Raw genomic sequence first — 15,595 nt, 5'->3', positions numbered from 1 at the left:
AACATCAGTAAGAGCAGGTAGGAGTATTTAGAAGGATGAGGGGGCAGCATTAGTGAAACTTATTGTGTTTGACATGGATTTTGAAAAGTAGATAACACTTGGGAGGTTTGATAATGTGAGAAAGCTCTTTTCAATGTTGATATAGATTTGTATTCATACCTATATTCCTGCTGTGTTATTGAATCTGCATGTTTCACAGTTGAATATGTTTCATTACACACTGTATAATGTATTATTGATATATTTCTACTTTGCTAATATCTGATTGAATTAAAGCGCTACATATGTAGAAGAGAACAGCAATGTGACAATGTCAGAATGTACTGCTTTCTACTGTTTTCTACTGCCTGGTTGTGTGTGCAGGGTCCTCCATAAAATAGCTTCAACTTTATGGCTTTCCATTGCTTCTCTACGTACACCTTATAGTTGATCTAAACCAGATGAATTTATATTCCCCAAACAGGCTACACCCCTTCCCAAGTCCGTGCTGTTGCTCATAATACCCACTAATCCTGGAATGTTCTTCCCCCTGTCATTTCTACCTCTCAGAAATCCTATTGAAAATGTACTTAAAATGCTGGCTCCATGCTTCAGATTCAAGATGGCTGACATTTATCAGAATGTCAAATGTGTGACCTTTCTCAAAATCTCAATAAATTCTACAAAAAGTTAAAAACAATAAATAAAAAAATCATTAATGGCAATAAAAAACAAGAAGCTTGATAAATAGCATCTACTAGAATTTCTACACAAAATTCACAATGAAAACAAAGGCTTTAAAATACCCACAAATACACTTAACGCTATTTAACATGCAAGACCTATATAAATAAAGCCTTAACACTTTGCTATAGACATAAAAAAAGGAAGTGAATGGGAAGATTACATTATAAAAGTACCAATTCTTGTGAAACAAAGCTATAAATTAAATGCAATTATTTTTTTAAATCCAAGGATAATTTTAATGAAACATGATAGGCTAAATATATCATAAAGAACAAAAATATAAAATATCCAAATGAATTTTAGAAGAATGGGGGCAGCTTGCTCTACAGATATCAAAGCATACTAAAGAGCTGCAGTAGCTGAAACAGTGTGATACTGACTTAGGAACAATGAAACAGATTGATTGAGGAAAGAGACTACACTTTTCAGGGAAATTGATAAGCTGGTTGTAAAATTTGTGTGGACTATCCAAGACAGGAATAACCAAAACTCTGTTGAATATAAAGAATGAGGTGAGAGGACTTGCTCTTCTAGAAATCAAGACATACCACAAAGCTACAGAATTAAAATAGTGTGGTATTGGTGCAAGGCTAGACAAATAGACCAGTGGATATAACAGGGAGTTCAGAAAGAACTCACAATTTTGGTAACAGAAAATATTGATAGCAGAGGAGGAACTTTATCCTGTTGGGAAATGATGGAATTCTCAATAAAATGTGAGACAATTGGCTATCTATATACTAAAAATAAAATTAAATCTCTCCTTCATAACTTAGGAAAATAATTTCCAGGTAGGTAAAGACCTAAATGTAATACATAAAACTCTAAAGATTTTAGAAGAGTATATAGGAACATATCTTCGTGACCTTGGGTAAAAAGTATTTTTTTGTCGAAAGCAGTAGTCACAAAAAACAAGATTCATGAAGCTGACTACATGAAAATTAAAAACTTTTCATCATATGTCAGTATGAAAATGATGAAAAGAAAAGCCAATGAGAGGCGAAGACATCTGCAGAATATGTGATGATCAAAGGATATTCAGAATAAAGGAGGTCTATAGATCAATAAACAAAAGGTCAATAACTCAACAGAAAAATGGTTAAGAGACTCAGACACTTCTCAAACAACAACAAAACATTGAATTGGCTAACAAACATATAAAAAGGAGTTCAGCCTCACCAGTAGTCATGAAAATGCAAATTAAAATGACACAATTATACTATTACACACCCGTTAGGCTAACTTTGGAAAGCCTAATTTTTAAAATTTATATATATATATATAAATTTATCTATATATTTTAACATTTATATATATAAATATAAATATATATATTTATATTTTGCATGATTTGCAAAGTCTGTTTTGGGATGGGGAGTAAATTGTGGCCAAGTTTGATAATTTACTCTGTAACAGTTGAATAACTGTGGATAGTGGGTCAAAAGAGCAATTTTGCCCTTGGCTGTAGAGATTGAAAGAGTAGAAGCAAAATACATAGAACCCTTGGCTTCTCTCTCTCTCTCTCTCTCTCTATATATATATATATGATATATATAGATTATATAGATTATATATGATATATATAGATTATATATTATATAATATGATATATATCATATATATCATATATATCATATTATATAATATATATAATCTATATATATAGAGAGAGAGAGAGAGAAAGAGACAAGGTCTGGCTTTGTTGTTCAGGCTGGAGTGCAGTGGTGTGATCATAGCTCACTGTAACCTTAAACTCCTGGGCTCAAGTGATCCTTTCTTCTCAGCCTCCAGAGTGGCTGGGACTACAGGTGCATGCCACCATACCTGGTTAATTTTTAAATTGTTTTGTAGAGACAGGGACTTGCAGTGTCACCCAGCCTGGTCTCAGACTCCTAGGTTCAAGTGATCCTCCCACCTTGATCTCCCACAGTGTTGGGATTATAGGCGTGACCCCCTACACCCTGCAGGAAAGCCTAATCTTAAGTGTTGGCCAGGTTAGGAGCATGCATGACTGAAAAAATGTAAATTGGTACCAACACTTTGAGAAACAGATAGAATTATTTAAGAAAATTGAAGATTAGCATATTCTATAACCTATAATTTCCACTTCTACTTGCATATCTTACTGATTTCATTGTCAGTGGTTCCTAAAGGTGATCAGAACATGCCAACCACAAATATACTACTTTAACTTATTTATTTATTTATTTATTTATTTATTTATTTATTTTGAGATGGAGTCTCACTCTGTCACCCAGGCTGGAGTACAGTGGCACCATCTCGGCTCACAGCAACATCCGCCTCCCGGGTTCAAGAGATTCTCCTGCCTCAGCCTCCTGAGTAGCTGGGATTACAGGTGCCCACCACCATGCCCATCTAATTTTTGTATTTTTAGTAGAGACGGGGTTTTGCCGTGTTGGTCAGGCTGGTCTTGAACTCCTGACCTCAGGTAATCCGTCTACCTCAGCCTCCCAAAATTTTGAGATTACAGACGTGAGCCACCACACCCAGCACATATTGATTATTTTGAATTGAAGATAATTGAAGAAAAGCAGATGCAGGAAGGGCTCTCTGTCTAACCCTTTCCTACCTAAAAGTGGAGCATAAATTTCTTATGAAAAAGATGTCCTTCCTGTACCAGGAAGATAACATTTTTATCACTTGAGGTGGGAAAGTCAACACTGAGATGAATCTGTACAAATGAACCTACTATAATAATGCTTATCTTTCATTAGTCTTTCCCATATATTTCCTGGTCACTTTCCCACAGGTTATTATCCATAGCCCAAACCCCTCTTTCCCTTGTCTTGCCATGTCGCCACCACATATTGTCCTTTATTGAAATGAAGTATAGGTTCTCAGGCCTATCCACTTCTTCAGGTCTTCTTTATTTTATTTTATTTTTTTATTATTATACTTTAAGTTCTAGGGTACATGTTCACAATGTGCAGGTTTGTTACATATGTATACATGTGCCATGTTGGTGTGCTGAACCTGTTAACTCATCATTTACATTAGGTATTTCTCCTAATGCTATCCCTCCCCCCTCCCCCCAACCCACAACAGACCCCAGTGTGTGATGTTCCCCTCCCTGTGTCCAAGTGTTCTCATTGTTCAATTCCCACCTATGAGTGAGAAGATGGGGTGTTTGGTTTTCTGTCCTTGCGATAGTTTGCTGAGAATGATGGTTTCCAGCTTCATCCATGTCCCTACAAAGGATGTGAACTCATCCTTTTTTTATGGCTGCATAGGATTCCATGGTGTATATGTGCCACATTTTCTTAATCCAGTCTATCATTGATGGACATTTGGGTTGGTTCCAAGTCTTTGTTATTGTGAATAGTGCCGCAATAAACATACCTGTGCATGTGTCTTTATAGCAGCATGATTTATAATCCTTTGGGTATATGCTCAGTAATGGGATGACTGGGTCAAATGGTATTTATAGTTCTAGATCCTTGAGGAATCGCTGTCTTCCACAATGGTTGAACTAGTTTACAGTCCCACCAACAGTGTAAAAGTGTTCCTATTTCTCCACATCCTCTCCAGCACCTGTTGTTTCCTGACTTTTTAATGATCACCATTCTAACTGGTGTGAGATGGTATCTCATTGTGGTTTTGATTTGCATTTCTCTGATGGCCAGTTGTGATGAGCATTTTTTTCATGTGTCTGTTGGCTGCTTAAATGTCTTCTTTTGAGAAGTGTCTGTTCATATCCTTTGCCCACTTTTTGATGGAGTTGTTTGATTTTTTTCTTGTAAATTTGTTTAAGTTCTTTGTGGATTCTGGATATTAGCCCTTTGTCAGATGGGTAGATTGTAAAAATTTTCTCCCATTCTGTAGGTTGCCTGTTCACTCTGATGGTAGTTTCTTTTGCTGTGCAGAAGCTCTTTAGTTTAATTAGATCCCATTTGTCAATTTTGGCTTTTGTTGCCATTGCTTTTGGTGTTTTAATCATGAAGTCCTTGCCCATGCCTATGTCCTGAATGTTATTGCCTAGGTTTTTCTCTAGGGTTTTTATGGTTTTAGGTCTAACATTTAAGTCTTTAATCCATCTTGAATTAATTTTTGTGTAAGGTGTAAGGAAGGGATCCAGTTTCAGCTTTCTACATATGGCTAGCCAGTTTTCCCAGCACCATTTATTAAATGGAGAATCTTTTCCCCATTTCTTGTTTTTGTCAGGTTTGTCAAAGATCAGATGGTTGTAGATGTGTGGTATTATTTCTGAGGGCTCTATTCTGTTTCATTGGTCTATATCTCTGTTTTGGTACCAGTACCATGCTGTTTTGGTTAGTGTAGCCTTGAAGTACAGTTTGAAGTCAGGTAGCATGATGCCTCCAGCTTTGTTCTTTTGGCTTAGGATTGTCTTGGCAATGTGGGCTCTTTTTTGGTTCCATATGAATTTTAAGGTAGTTTTTTCCAATTCTGTGAAGAAAGTCATTGGTAGCTTGATAGGGATGGCATTGAATCTACAAAATACCTTGGGCAGTATGGCCATTTTCACATTATTGATTCTTCCTATCCATGAGCATGGAATGTTCTTCCATTTGTTTTTGTTCTCTTTTATTTCATTGAGTGTGGTTTCTAGTTCTCCTTGAAGAGGTCCTTCACATCCTTTGTATGTTGGATTCCTAGGTATTTTTTTCTCTTTGAAGCAATTGTGAATGGGAGTTCACACATGATTTGGCTCTCTGTTTGTCTGTTATTGGTGTATAGGAATGCTTGTGATTTTTGCACATTGATTTTGTATCCTGAGACTTTCCTGAAGTTGCTTATCAGCTTAAGGAGATTTTGGGCTGAGATGATGGGGTTTTCTAAATATACAATCATGTCATCTGCAAACAGGGACAATTTGACTTCCTCTTTTCCTAATTGAATACCCTTTATTTCTTTCTCTTGCCTGATTGCCCTGGCCAGAACTTCCAACACTATGTTGAATAGGAGTGGTGAGAGAGGGCGTCCCTGTCTTGTGCCAGTTTTCAAAGGGAATGCTTCCAGTTTTTGCCTATTCAGTATGATATTGGCTGTGGGTTTGTCATAAATAGCTCTTATTATTTTGAGGTACGTCCCATCAATACCTAGTTTATTGAAAGTTTTTAGCATGAAGGACTGTTGAATTTTGTCAAAGGCCTTTTCTGCATCTATTGAGATAATCCTGTGGTTTTTGTCTTTGGTTCTGTTTATATGATGGATTACGTTTATTGATTTGCGTATGTTGAACCAGCCTTGCATCCCAGGGATGAAGCCAACTTGATCGTGGTGGATAAGCTTTTTGATGTCCTGCTGGATTCAGTTTGCCAGTATTTTATTGAGGATTTTCACATCGATGTTCATCAGGGATATTGGTCTAAATTTCTCTTTTTCTGTTGTGTCTCTGCCGGACTTTTGTGTCAGGATGATGTTGGCCTCATAAAATGAATTAGTGAGGATTCCCTCTTTTTCTGTTGATTGGAGTAGTTTCAGAAGGAATGGTACCAGCTCCTCTTTGTACCTCTGGTAGAATTTGGCTGTGAATCCGTCTGGTCCTGGACTTTTTTGGTTGGTAAGCTATTAATTATTGCCTCAATTTCAGAGCCTGTTATTGGTCTATTCAGGGATTCAACTTCTTCCTGGTTTAGTCTTGGGAGGGTGTATGTGTTGAGGAATTTATCCATTTCTTCTAGATTTTCTAGTTTATTTGCATAGAGGTGTTTATAGTGTTCTCTGATGATAGTTCATATTTCTGTGGAATCAGTGGTGATATCCCCTTTATCATTTTTTATTGCGTCTATTAGATTCTTCTCTCATTTCTTCTTTATTAGTCTTGCTAGTGGTCTATCAGTTTTGTTGATCTTTCAAAAAATCAGCTCCTGGATTCATTGATTTTTTGAAGAGTTTTTTATGTCTCTATCTCCTTCAGTTCTGCTCTGATCTTAGTTATTTCTTGCCTTCTGCTAGCTTTTGAATGTGTTTCCTCTTGCTTCTCTAGTTCTTTTAATTGTGATGTTAGGGTGTCAATTTTAGATCTTTCCTGCTTTCTCTTGTGGGCATTTAGTGCTATAAATTTCCCTCTACACACTGCTTTGAATGTGTCCCAGAGATTCTGGTATGTTGTGTCTTTGTTCTCATTGGTTTCAAAGAACATCTTTATTTTTGCCTTCATTTCGTTATGTACCCAGTAGTCATTCAGGAGGAAGTTGTTCAGTTTACATGTAGTTGAGCGGTTTTGAGTGAGTTTCTTAATCCTAAGTTCTAGTTTGATTGCACTGTGGTCTGAGAGACAGTTTGTTATAATTTCTGTTCTTTTACATTTGCTGAGGAGTGCTTTACTTCCAAATATGTGGTCAATTTTGGAATAAGTGCTATGTGGTGCTGAGAAGAATGTATATTCTGTTGATTTGGGGTGGAGAGTTCTGTGGATGTCTATTAGTCTGCTTGGTGCAGAGCTGAGTTCAATTCCTTGATATCCTTGTTAACCTTCTGTCTCGTTGATCTGTCTAATGTTGACAGTAGGGTGTTAAGGTCTCCCATTATTATTGTGTGGGAGTCTAAGTCTCTGTGTAGGTCTCTATGGACTTACTTTATGAATCTGGGTGCTCCTTTGTTGGGTACATATATATTTAGGATAGTTAGCTCTTCTTGTGGAATTGATCCCTTTACCATTATGTAATGGCCTTCTTTGTCTCTTTTAATCTTTGTTGGTTTAAAATCTGTTTTATCAGAGACTAGGATTGCAACCCCTGCTTTTTTGTTGTTTTCCGTTTGCTTGGTAGATCTTCCTCCATCCCTTTATTTTGAAGCTATGTGTGTCTCTGCACGTGAAATGGGTCTCCTGAATACAGCACACTGATGGGTCTTGACTCTTTATCCAACTTGCCAGTCTGTGTCTTTTAATTGGAGCATTTAGCCCATTTACATTTAAGGTTAATATTGTTATGTGTGAATTTGATCCTGTCATTATGATGTTAGCTGGTGATTTTGCTCATTAGTTGATGCACTTTCTTCCTAGCATCGATGGCCTTTACAATTTGGCATGTTTTTGCAGTGGCTGGTAGCAGTTGTTCCTTTCCATGTTTAGTGCTTCCTTCAGGAGCTCTTTTAGGGCAGGCCTGGTGGTGACAAAATCTCTCAGCATTTATTTGTCTGTAAAGGATTTTATTTCTCCTTCACTTATGAAGCTTAGTTTGGCTGGATATGAAATTCTGGGTTGAAAATTCTTTTCTTTAAGAATGTTGAATATTGGCCCCCACTCTCTTGTGGCTTGTAGAGTTTCTGCCAAGAGATCAGCTGTTAGTTTGATGGGCTTCCCTTTGTGGGTAACCTGACCTTGCTCTCTGGCTGCCCTTAACATTTTTTCCTTCATTTCAACTTTGGTGAATCTGACAATTGTGTGTCTTGGGGTTGCTCTTCTCAAGGAGTATCTTTGTGGTGTTCTCTGTATTTCCTGAATTTGAATGTTGGCCTGCCTTGCTAGGTTGGGGAAGTTCTCCTGGATAATATCCTGCAGAGTGTTTTCCAACTTGGTTCCATTCTCCCCATCACTTTCAGGTACACCAATCAGAAGTAGATTTGGTCTTTTCACATAGTCCCATATTTCTTGGAGGCTTTGTTCATTTCTTTTTACTCTTTTTTCTCTAAACGTCTCTTCTCGCTTCATTTCATTCATTTAATCTTCAATCACTGATACCCGTTCTTCCACTTGATCAAATCAGCTACTGAAGCTTGTGCATGCGTCACGTAGTTCTTGTGCCATGGTTTTCAGCTCCATCAGGTCATTTATGGACTTCTCTACACTGTTTATTCTAGTTAGCCATTCATCTAATCTTTTTCAAGGTTTTTAGCTTCTTTGCGATGGGTTCATACATCCTCCTTTAGCTCGGAGAAGTTTATTATTACCGATCATCTGAAGACTTCTTCTCTCAACTCGTCAAAGTCATTCTCCATCTGGCTTTGTTCCGTTGCTGGTGAGGAGCTGCATTCCTTTGGAGGAGAAGACACACTCTGATTTTTAGAATTTTCTGCTTTTCTGTTCTGGTTTCTCCCCATCTTTGTGGTTTTATCTACCTTTGGTCTTTTATGATGGTGACGTACAGATGGGGTTTTGGTGTGGATGTCCTTTCTGTTTGTTAGTTTTCCTTCTAACAGTCAGGAGCCTCAGCTGCATGTCTGTTGGAGTTTGCTGAAGGTCCACTCCAGACCCTGTTTGCCTGGGTATCACCAACAGAGGCTGCAGAACAGCAAATATTGCGGAACGGCAAATGTTGCTGCCTGATCCTTCCTCTGGAAGCTTCATCTCAGAGGGGCATCCGGCCATATGAGGTGTCAGTCGCCCCCTACTGGGAGGTTTCTCCCAGTTAGGCTACTCGGGGGTCAGGGACCCACTTGAGGAGCCAGTCTGTACGTTCTCAGTTCTCAAACTCCCTACTGGGAGAACCACTACTCTCTTCAAAGCTGTCAGACAGGGACGTTTAAGTCTGCACAAGTTTCTGCTGCCTTTTGTTCAACTATGCCCTGCCACCAGAGGTGGAGTCTACAGAGGCAGGCAGGCCTCCTTGAGCTGCGGTGGGCTCCATCCAGTTTGAGCTTCCCAGCCTCTTTATTTACCTACTCAAGCTTCAGCAATGGCGGACACCCCTCCCCCAGCCCTGCTGCCACCTTGCAGTTCAATCTCAGACTGCTGTGCTAGCAGTGAGCGAGGCTCCGTGGGCCTGGGACCCTCCAAGCCAGGCATGGGATATAATCTCTTGGTGTGCCGTTTGGTAAGGCCGTTGGAAAAGCACAGTATTAGGGTGGGAGTGATCTGATTTTCCAGGTACCGTCTGTCACGGCTTCCCTTTGCTAGGAAAGGGAATTCCCCAACCCCTTGTGCTTCCCGGGTGAGGCGATGCCCCACCCTGCTCCGTGGGCTGCACCCACTGTCTGACAAGCCCCAGTGAGATGAACCCGGTACCTCAGTTGGAAATGCAGAAATCACTCATCTTCTGCATCACTCATGCTGGGAGCTGCAGACTGGAGCTGTCCCTATTCAGCCATCTTGGAACTCGGGTCTTCTTTTCTTAAATATGAAGGCCTCCATGTACATGTAAGAATATTAACATCAAGTATAATTTTTATGTTTTTATCCTGTTAATCTCTCTGTTGTTAGTTTAATTCTCAAGCCAAGTCACAGAACCTAAGAGGGTAGAGGAAAAGTTTTCCACCCCTCCACGCAAGAATATAGTGTATAAGAATGTTCATTTCATCTTTGTTCTTAAATGACAAAAGTTGAAAATACTTAATTCCCTTTCAACAGCAGAAGTATGGCCATTTGGTAGAATGTTATACAATAATAAAAACCAACAAACATGATATAAGTAAAAAATTAAGTTACAAAAATTGCAGGCCGGGTGTGGTGGCTCATGCCTGTAATCCCAGCACTTTGGGAGGCCGAGGCGGGCAGATCACAAGGTCAGGAGATCGAGACCATCCTGGCTAACATGGTGAAACCCTGTCTCTACTAAAAATACAAAAAAATTAGCCAGGCGTGGTGGCGGGCACCTGTAGTCCCAGCTACTCGGGAGGCTGAGGCAGGAGAATGGCATGAACCTGGGAGGTGGAGCTTGCAGTGAGCCGAGATTGTGCCACTGCACTCCAGCCTGGGCAACAGAGCAAGACTCCATCTCAAAAAAAAAAAAAAAAAATTGCATATAGCATGATTCCATTATATAAAATCTAAAAACAGGCAAAATGAAACTGTGTTGTTTAGAAATGCATACATACGTGGTAAATAAAAGCAAGGAAATTATTACTGCCAAGATCAAGAGTTGACCTTTCTGTACTAGTGTAGTATTAATAGTTACATGGCTGCCCCCATTTACCACCATTTGCTGAACTGTATGCATGTTTTACATAATTTCCTGCATGTTACATTTCATAAGAAGAGCAAAACCAAATAAAGTCAAAGACAAAACAAAAACCCTAGGAAGTAAAGAAAAGAAAATGAGAAGGCCGGGCGCCATAGCTCATGCCTGTAATCCGGCACTTTGGGAGGCTGAGGCGGGTAGATCACTTGAGGTCAGGAGTTTGAGACCACCCTGGCCAACATGGTGAAACCCTGTCTCTACTAAAAATACAAAAATTAGCCAGGTATGATGGCCTGCACCTGTAATCCCAGCTATTTGGGAGGCTGAGGCAGGAGAATCGCTTGAACCCAGGAGGCAGAGGTTGCTGTGAGCCGAGATCGGGCCACTGCACTCCAGCCTGGGTGACAGAGTGAGACCTTGTCTCAAAAAAGAAAAGAAAAGAAAAGAAAACAAGAAAAGACATGAGACTCTTAAAACAGAAATACATGTTAATTTAATATATGTTAAAAGCAGTATTTCAAATTCAATTTAGTCAATAAATGGTGTTGAAACTGGAAGGAAGAGATTGACATATTTGACTGACGATAAATTTCAACTCATCTCCGTGGTCAAAGACACCACAAATAACTTGGAGAAAATATTGACAACATACACAAGAGGCAAATAATCATTTCTATAGTACATTACAAATGCCCAGAAATGAATTTGGGGTGGAGATATGAGCAGATAGTAGACAGAATAAAAGATATAAATGGTCATTAAACATATGAAAAAATAACCAACTTTATTATTAATTGGCAAAGTAAAAATAGAAAAAATGTTTGATACGTAGGGAGAAGTCATATAATCATTGTAATTACTTGTATAATTATAATACATTAACATTATTAAAAAGTAATTTAAAATACAAAAATTAAGAAAATCAGTAAAGGCTAAGACTCCTCTAGCTTCACCATTTCTTAGTGCATGATCCATATTCTTAGTCTCAAGATGGCTGCCCTGGCCCAGGCATTACATCTGTGTTCCAGGCATAGTAAAGGGAAGAATGGCAAAAGAAAACTAGTGCATGCCAGGTGAGTCTGACCCTGCTCGTCAGTCAAAAAACAGCTTTCCCATCGGCCTCAGCACCAAGAATTGTACTTAAATCTTATTGGCAAAACAGTGTCACAGGTTACCCCTAACTGTTAGGGAATCTGAGGAGTGTATTTTTTAAATGGGCATATTTCTGGGTTGCACTAAACTGTGGTTCTGTTAATAGACAAGAAGGGACGCACATAGAGTTGGCCCTTTGTATCTGTGGGTTCTGTATCTGCGAATTCAATCACAGATAGAAAATTTTGGAAAAAGAAAACATTCTGAATGCATAGAGACTTTTGGGGGGGGCATTATTATTCTCTAAACAATACAGTATAACAACTATTTAAATAGCATTTACATTGTATTAAGTATTACAAGTATTCTAGAGATGATTTAAAGTGTAGAGGAGGATGTGCACAGGTTATATGCAAATGCTGTGTCATTTTATATCAGGGACTTAAGCATCTTTGAATTTTGATATCTGCTAGAGGTCCTGGAACCAACCTTCCATGGATATTGGAATTGTTCTGCCCAATACCCACTGGGGGAGGGCTGTATATTGCTTAAGCAACTAATGATGTCTGCTGCATGAAGGAAGCATGTAGAACAGAGCCTCATATATTGTACATAATAAATAATAGTTAAAAGAATGAATTAGAATTGTTATAGTGTATATAAACCTTTATTTCATATTATAATCTACATGAACCTTTATTGCTTGAAATTTTTACAATGAACTTGTATTACTTTCAAATTTATAGATCGAATGCATACTTATATCTGGAGTCCTGGAGCATTTTGCAGTTCCGGAAAGTAAGAAAATGCACTTTCTCTCTCTGTCTCTCTCTCTCTCTCTCACACACACACACACACACACAGACAAACACACACTGATGGGGGGTATGTCAAAGGAATGCAGGAGCCAACTAAAAGAGCTGCCAATGGTCAAAGCTAGAACCATTTGAGTAATAAAATAAAGAAGTATTGGATTGTAACACAAAGTATAAAATAAATATCCATTAGTCCTTACTGATATAAATAAGTGATTAAATAAATAAATTGGGAAAAAGAGAAAATTTTCCCATGCTGAAGAATTTCAAATAATTTATGTAGTTACTCCACCCTCAAGGAGGGGTGCACAACTCTCCAATCCTTAGGTTTTGGCTGTGCCTAGTGACTTCCTTCCAAAGAGTGTGGTATGAAGAGGGGTGGTGGGGAGAGTAATTTTACAGAGCAGAAACCTCCCAAACACCACAGCCAGGTGATGAACAAGGCCAACATCAACAGTAGTAAGTCATGGGGATAGCAGTTACTCTTGATATGATGGGAAGAAAATGGCACTTCACCTCTGTGGTCTTCCTCCCAATAACTCATAACCCGAGTCTTTTCTATGAGGAAAGACATCAGACAAATTCCAATACTAGGCAACCTATAAAATACTTGGCCTGTACTCCTCAAAACTAACAAAGTCATCAAAAATAAAGTGTGAGAAATTGCCACATTTAAAGAGACATGACAACTTAATGTAAAGTGGTATCTGAGATGGAATCTTGGAACAGAGAAAGGGCATTGAATAAAAGCTAAGAATCTCTAAATAAACTATGCCATTTTAAAAATAATAATGTGTCAATATTGGCTTATTAATCATAACACATGTATCATACTAATGTAAAGTGTCAACGATGGGGAAACTGAATGGAAGGTATCTGGGAACTTTCTGTACTATCTCCTCAGTTGTTTCTGTAAATCTAAAACTGTTCTAAAAAATAAAGTTTGTTAAAAAGAAAATATCCAAATTCTTGTGAATATTCTTGATCTCTTTTCTACTGATTAAAGGGTATATTAGTTATCTATTGCTGCATAACCAATTGCCACAAACCTAGTGGTTTAAACAAGACATATTCATTGTTTCACAGTTTCTGAGTATTAGGAGTTTCGGCTTGGCTTACCTGGGTCCTCTTTAGGATCTCACAAGCCTGCAAAGAAGTTATTGGGTTGGTGAGGCTGTTCTCATCTGCAGGCTGGACTGAGGAAGAATCTCCTTCCCAGATTACTCTGACTCTTGGCAGGACCATTTCCTTGCAGCTGTATGACTGGAAGCCCAGCTTTTTACTCTCTTCTTCTGGGGGCTGTCCTCAGCTCCTAGAGGGTGACAGCAGTTCCTTGCCAGGTGGGCTTCCCCATCAAGGCCACATGGCTTCATCAAGCCAGCAAGAAGAGTCTCTTGAGCAAGTTGGCTAGCAAGATGGAGTCTTATATGTTGCATGTAACTACAGGAGTGCCATCTCAACAGGTGTGTCAAATTCTACTGGTTAGCAGCAGGGCACAGGCACAGGATTTCACCAAAGTATGATCACCAGGAGGCAGGGATTATCATGGGCCACATTACTGTCTTTTTGCCACAAGCCTTTATTCATCTAATTCACATCCATAGTCATGAAGGGAACCAGAAGAATGGAGCCATGTACTGCAGGCCACATCCAGCCCCAAAGCTCAGCAACAAATCCCAAGTCCCACACTCCAGCATCCAGTCCCACACTCGCAGCTCAAAAGCCACCAAGAAGTCTTTGGATGAGCATCTGGTTCCAGTTCTGAAAGTCTAGGTCTATGTATATACTATACTTTGATGAAAAGTTTTAAAAAATGTTGGGCATATGTCATCAGGACCTCCTGAGGTTGTATCATAGGCACGTCCTTAACTTTTGCAAAATAAACTTTCTAAATTTATTGAGACCTGTCTCAGATACTTTTGGGTTCATACCTTGTATGTATCCTTTCTCAGGAAACTACTGGAGGATGTTTTCCATCAAAACAGGAAAGGTAAGCAAGAGAAAGACATGGGATCCAGGAAACCCAAGATCTAATTCAGAAGAGAGAAGAGGATAATTCCCAGAATGAAAGACAGTGGAGGGGGCTCAAGAAAAGAACTGAGCTCCAGCCGCACAGGGAACTGATCCAGTTGGAAGAAAAGACTCCCTGAGAGATCTAAGAAGAGGAAATGGGTAGAATTATAGAACACTACTTAATGTCTTTGAAAACACCAAGAGCAGACTTGACTTAGCCAGAAAGTTTGAGGCGTTAGTGCTAAAAGTGTCTAGAATTATTCTGCCCAATACCATCGCCACCTGCTACATGTGGCTGTTTGAGTTTAAGTCAAATAAAAAGTCTAAAAATTCAATTCTGCAGTCACACTAACCACATTTTGAGTGTTCAATAGCCACATGAGGCTAGTGGCTACTGTACTGGACAGTGCTGGTATAGAACATTTCAACTATTGCAGAAAGCTCTCTCAGACACCACTTGTCTAGAAAAAAATTAAGCCAAGGAAGAAAATAAAAGAAATGGAGAAAAATACCAACTTCCAGAAAAACGAGCCCTTGTAGAGGAAAAGAAAAATAATCATAATTTATAGGGTTCAGCTGTGAATAGCCTTTTGCTAATCATAAAAATGTAAACATTGAGTTCTGAATTATATGTGTAGAACTTTATTGAGGTGCAGGAGGTGAGGCTTGTGGTTTAGATGAAAGAGAATTAAAGCCTCATCTTCCCGGATAGGAGCTTAATAAATGATGCCTATGAATGAAAAATCAGGAAGGAGCAATGTAGACATTTTGTTAAATGTGTAAAGGAATATAACAAAAGATTCAGCTAAATGAGTCCAAGTGATGTCTCCAGGGAGGGGAAAAAGGAATAGAGGAAACAGGAAATGTTGATTTAATAGCAAGTCTTATGAAACTTAAGCTTGATTCTTAAGCTATGTTCATATAGAGGTTGATCAAAATAATGAAATCAAAGTAATGACAACAAAAACTGTTACAATCCCGTCTCCCCTTATCATGTCTTTTTTGGTCTCCAGGCATGACACTTCTATATTTTCATATTTAGGGAAGCCTTATCTGAAGTTCCGATATTGGCACCTAACTGCCCTGCTTTGGTTTGTAGCCAGTTGTACAAGCTTCTAGTCAGATGCC

The 15,595-nt window shown here is 38.8% G+C and overlaps 1 protein-coding gene across 1 annotated transcript in view; it reads left to right on the top strand.

Moving 5' to 3' along the window:
• The window catches only part of ARL5A (ADP ribosylation factor like GTPase 5A), an 87,983-nt gene extending 75,546 nt beyond the window's left edge, over window positions 1–12,437 (top strand). The window contains exon 8 of the transcript XR_010150087.1: window positions 12,386–12,437. The gene's annotated coding sequence lies outside the window, so the exon portion shown is untranslated. The remainder of the gene's footprint in view (window positions 1–12,385) is intronic.
• Window positions 12,438–15,595: the final 3,158 nt, after the last annotated feature.

The sequence above is a fragment of the Pan troglodytes genome, chromosome 13 (genome assembly GCF_028858775.2).
Source record: "Pan troglodytes isolate AG18354 chromosome 13, NHGRI_mPanTro3-v2.0_pri, whole genome shotgun sequence".
In the NCBI taxonomy this organism is placed as follows: Eukaryota; Metazoa; Chordata; class Mammalia; order Primates; family Hominidae; genus Pan; species Pan troglodytes.
The sequence above is the reverse complement of the archived record's forward strand: the minus strand, read 5'-3'. Positions and strand labels throughout refer to the sequence as shown.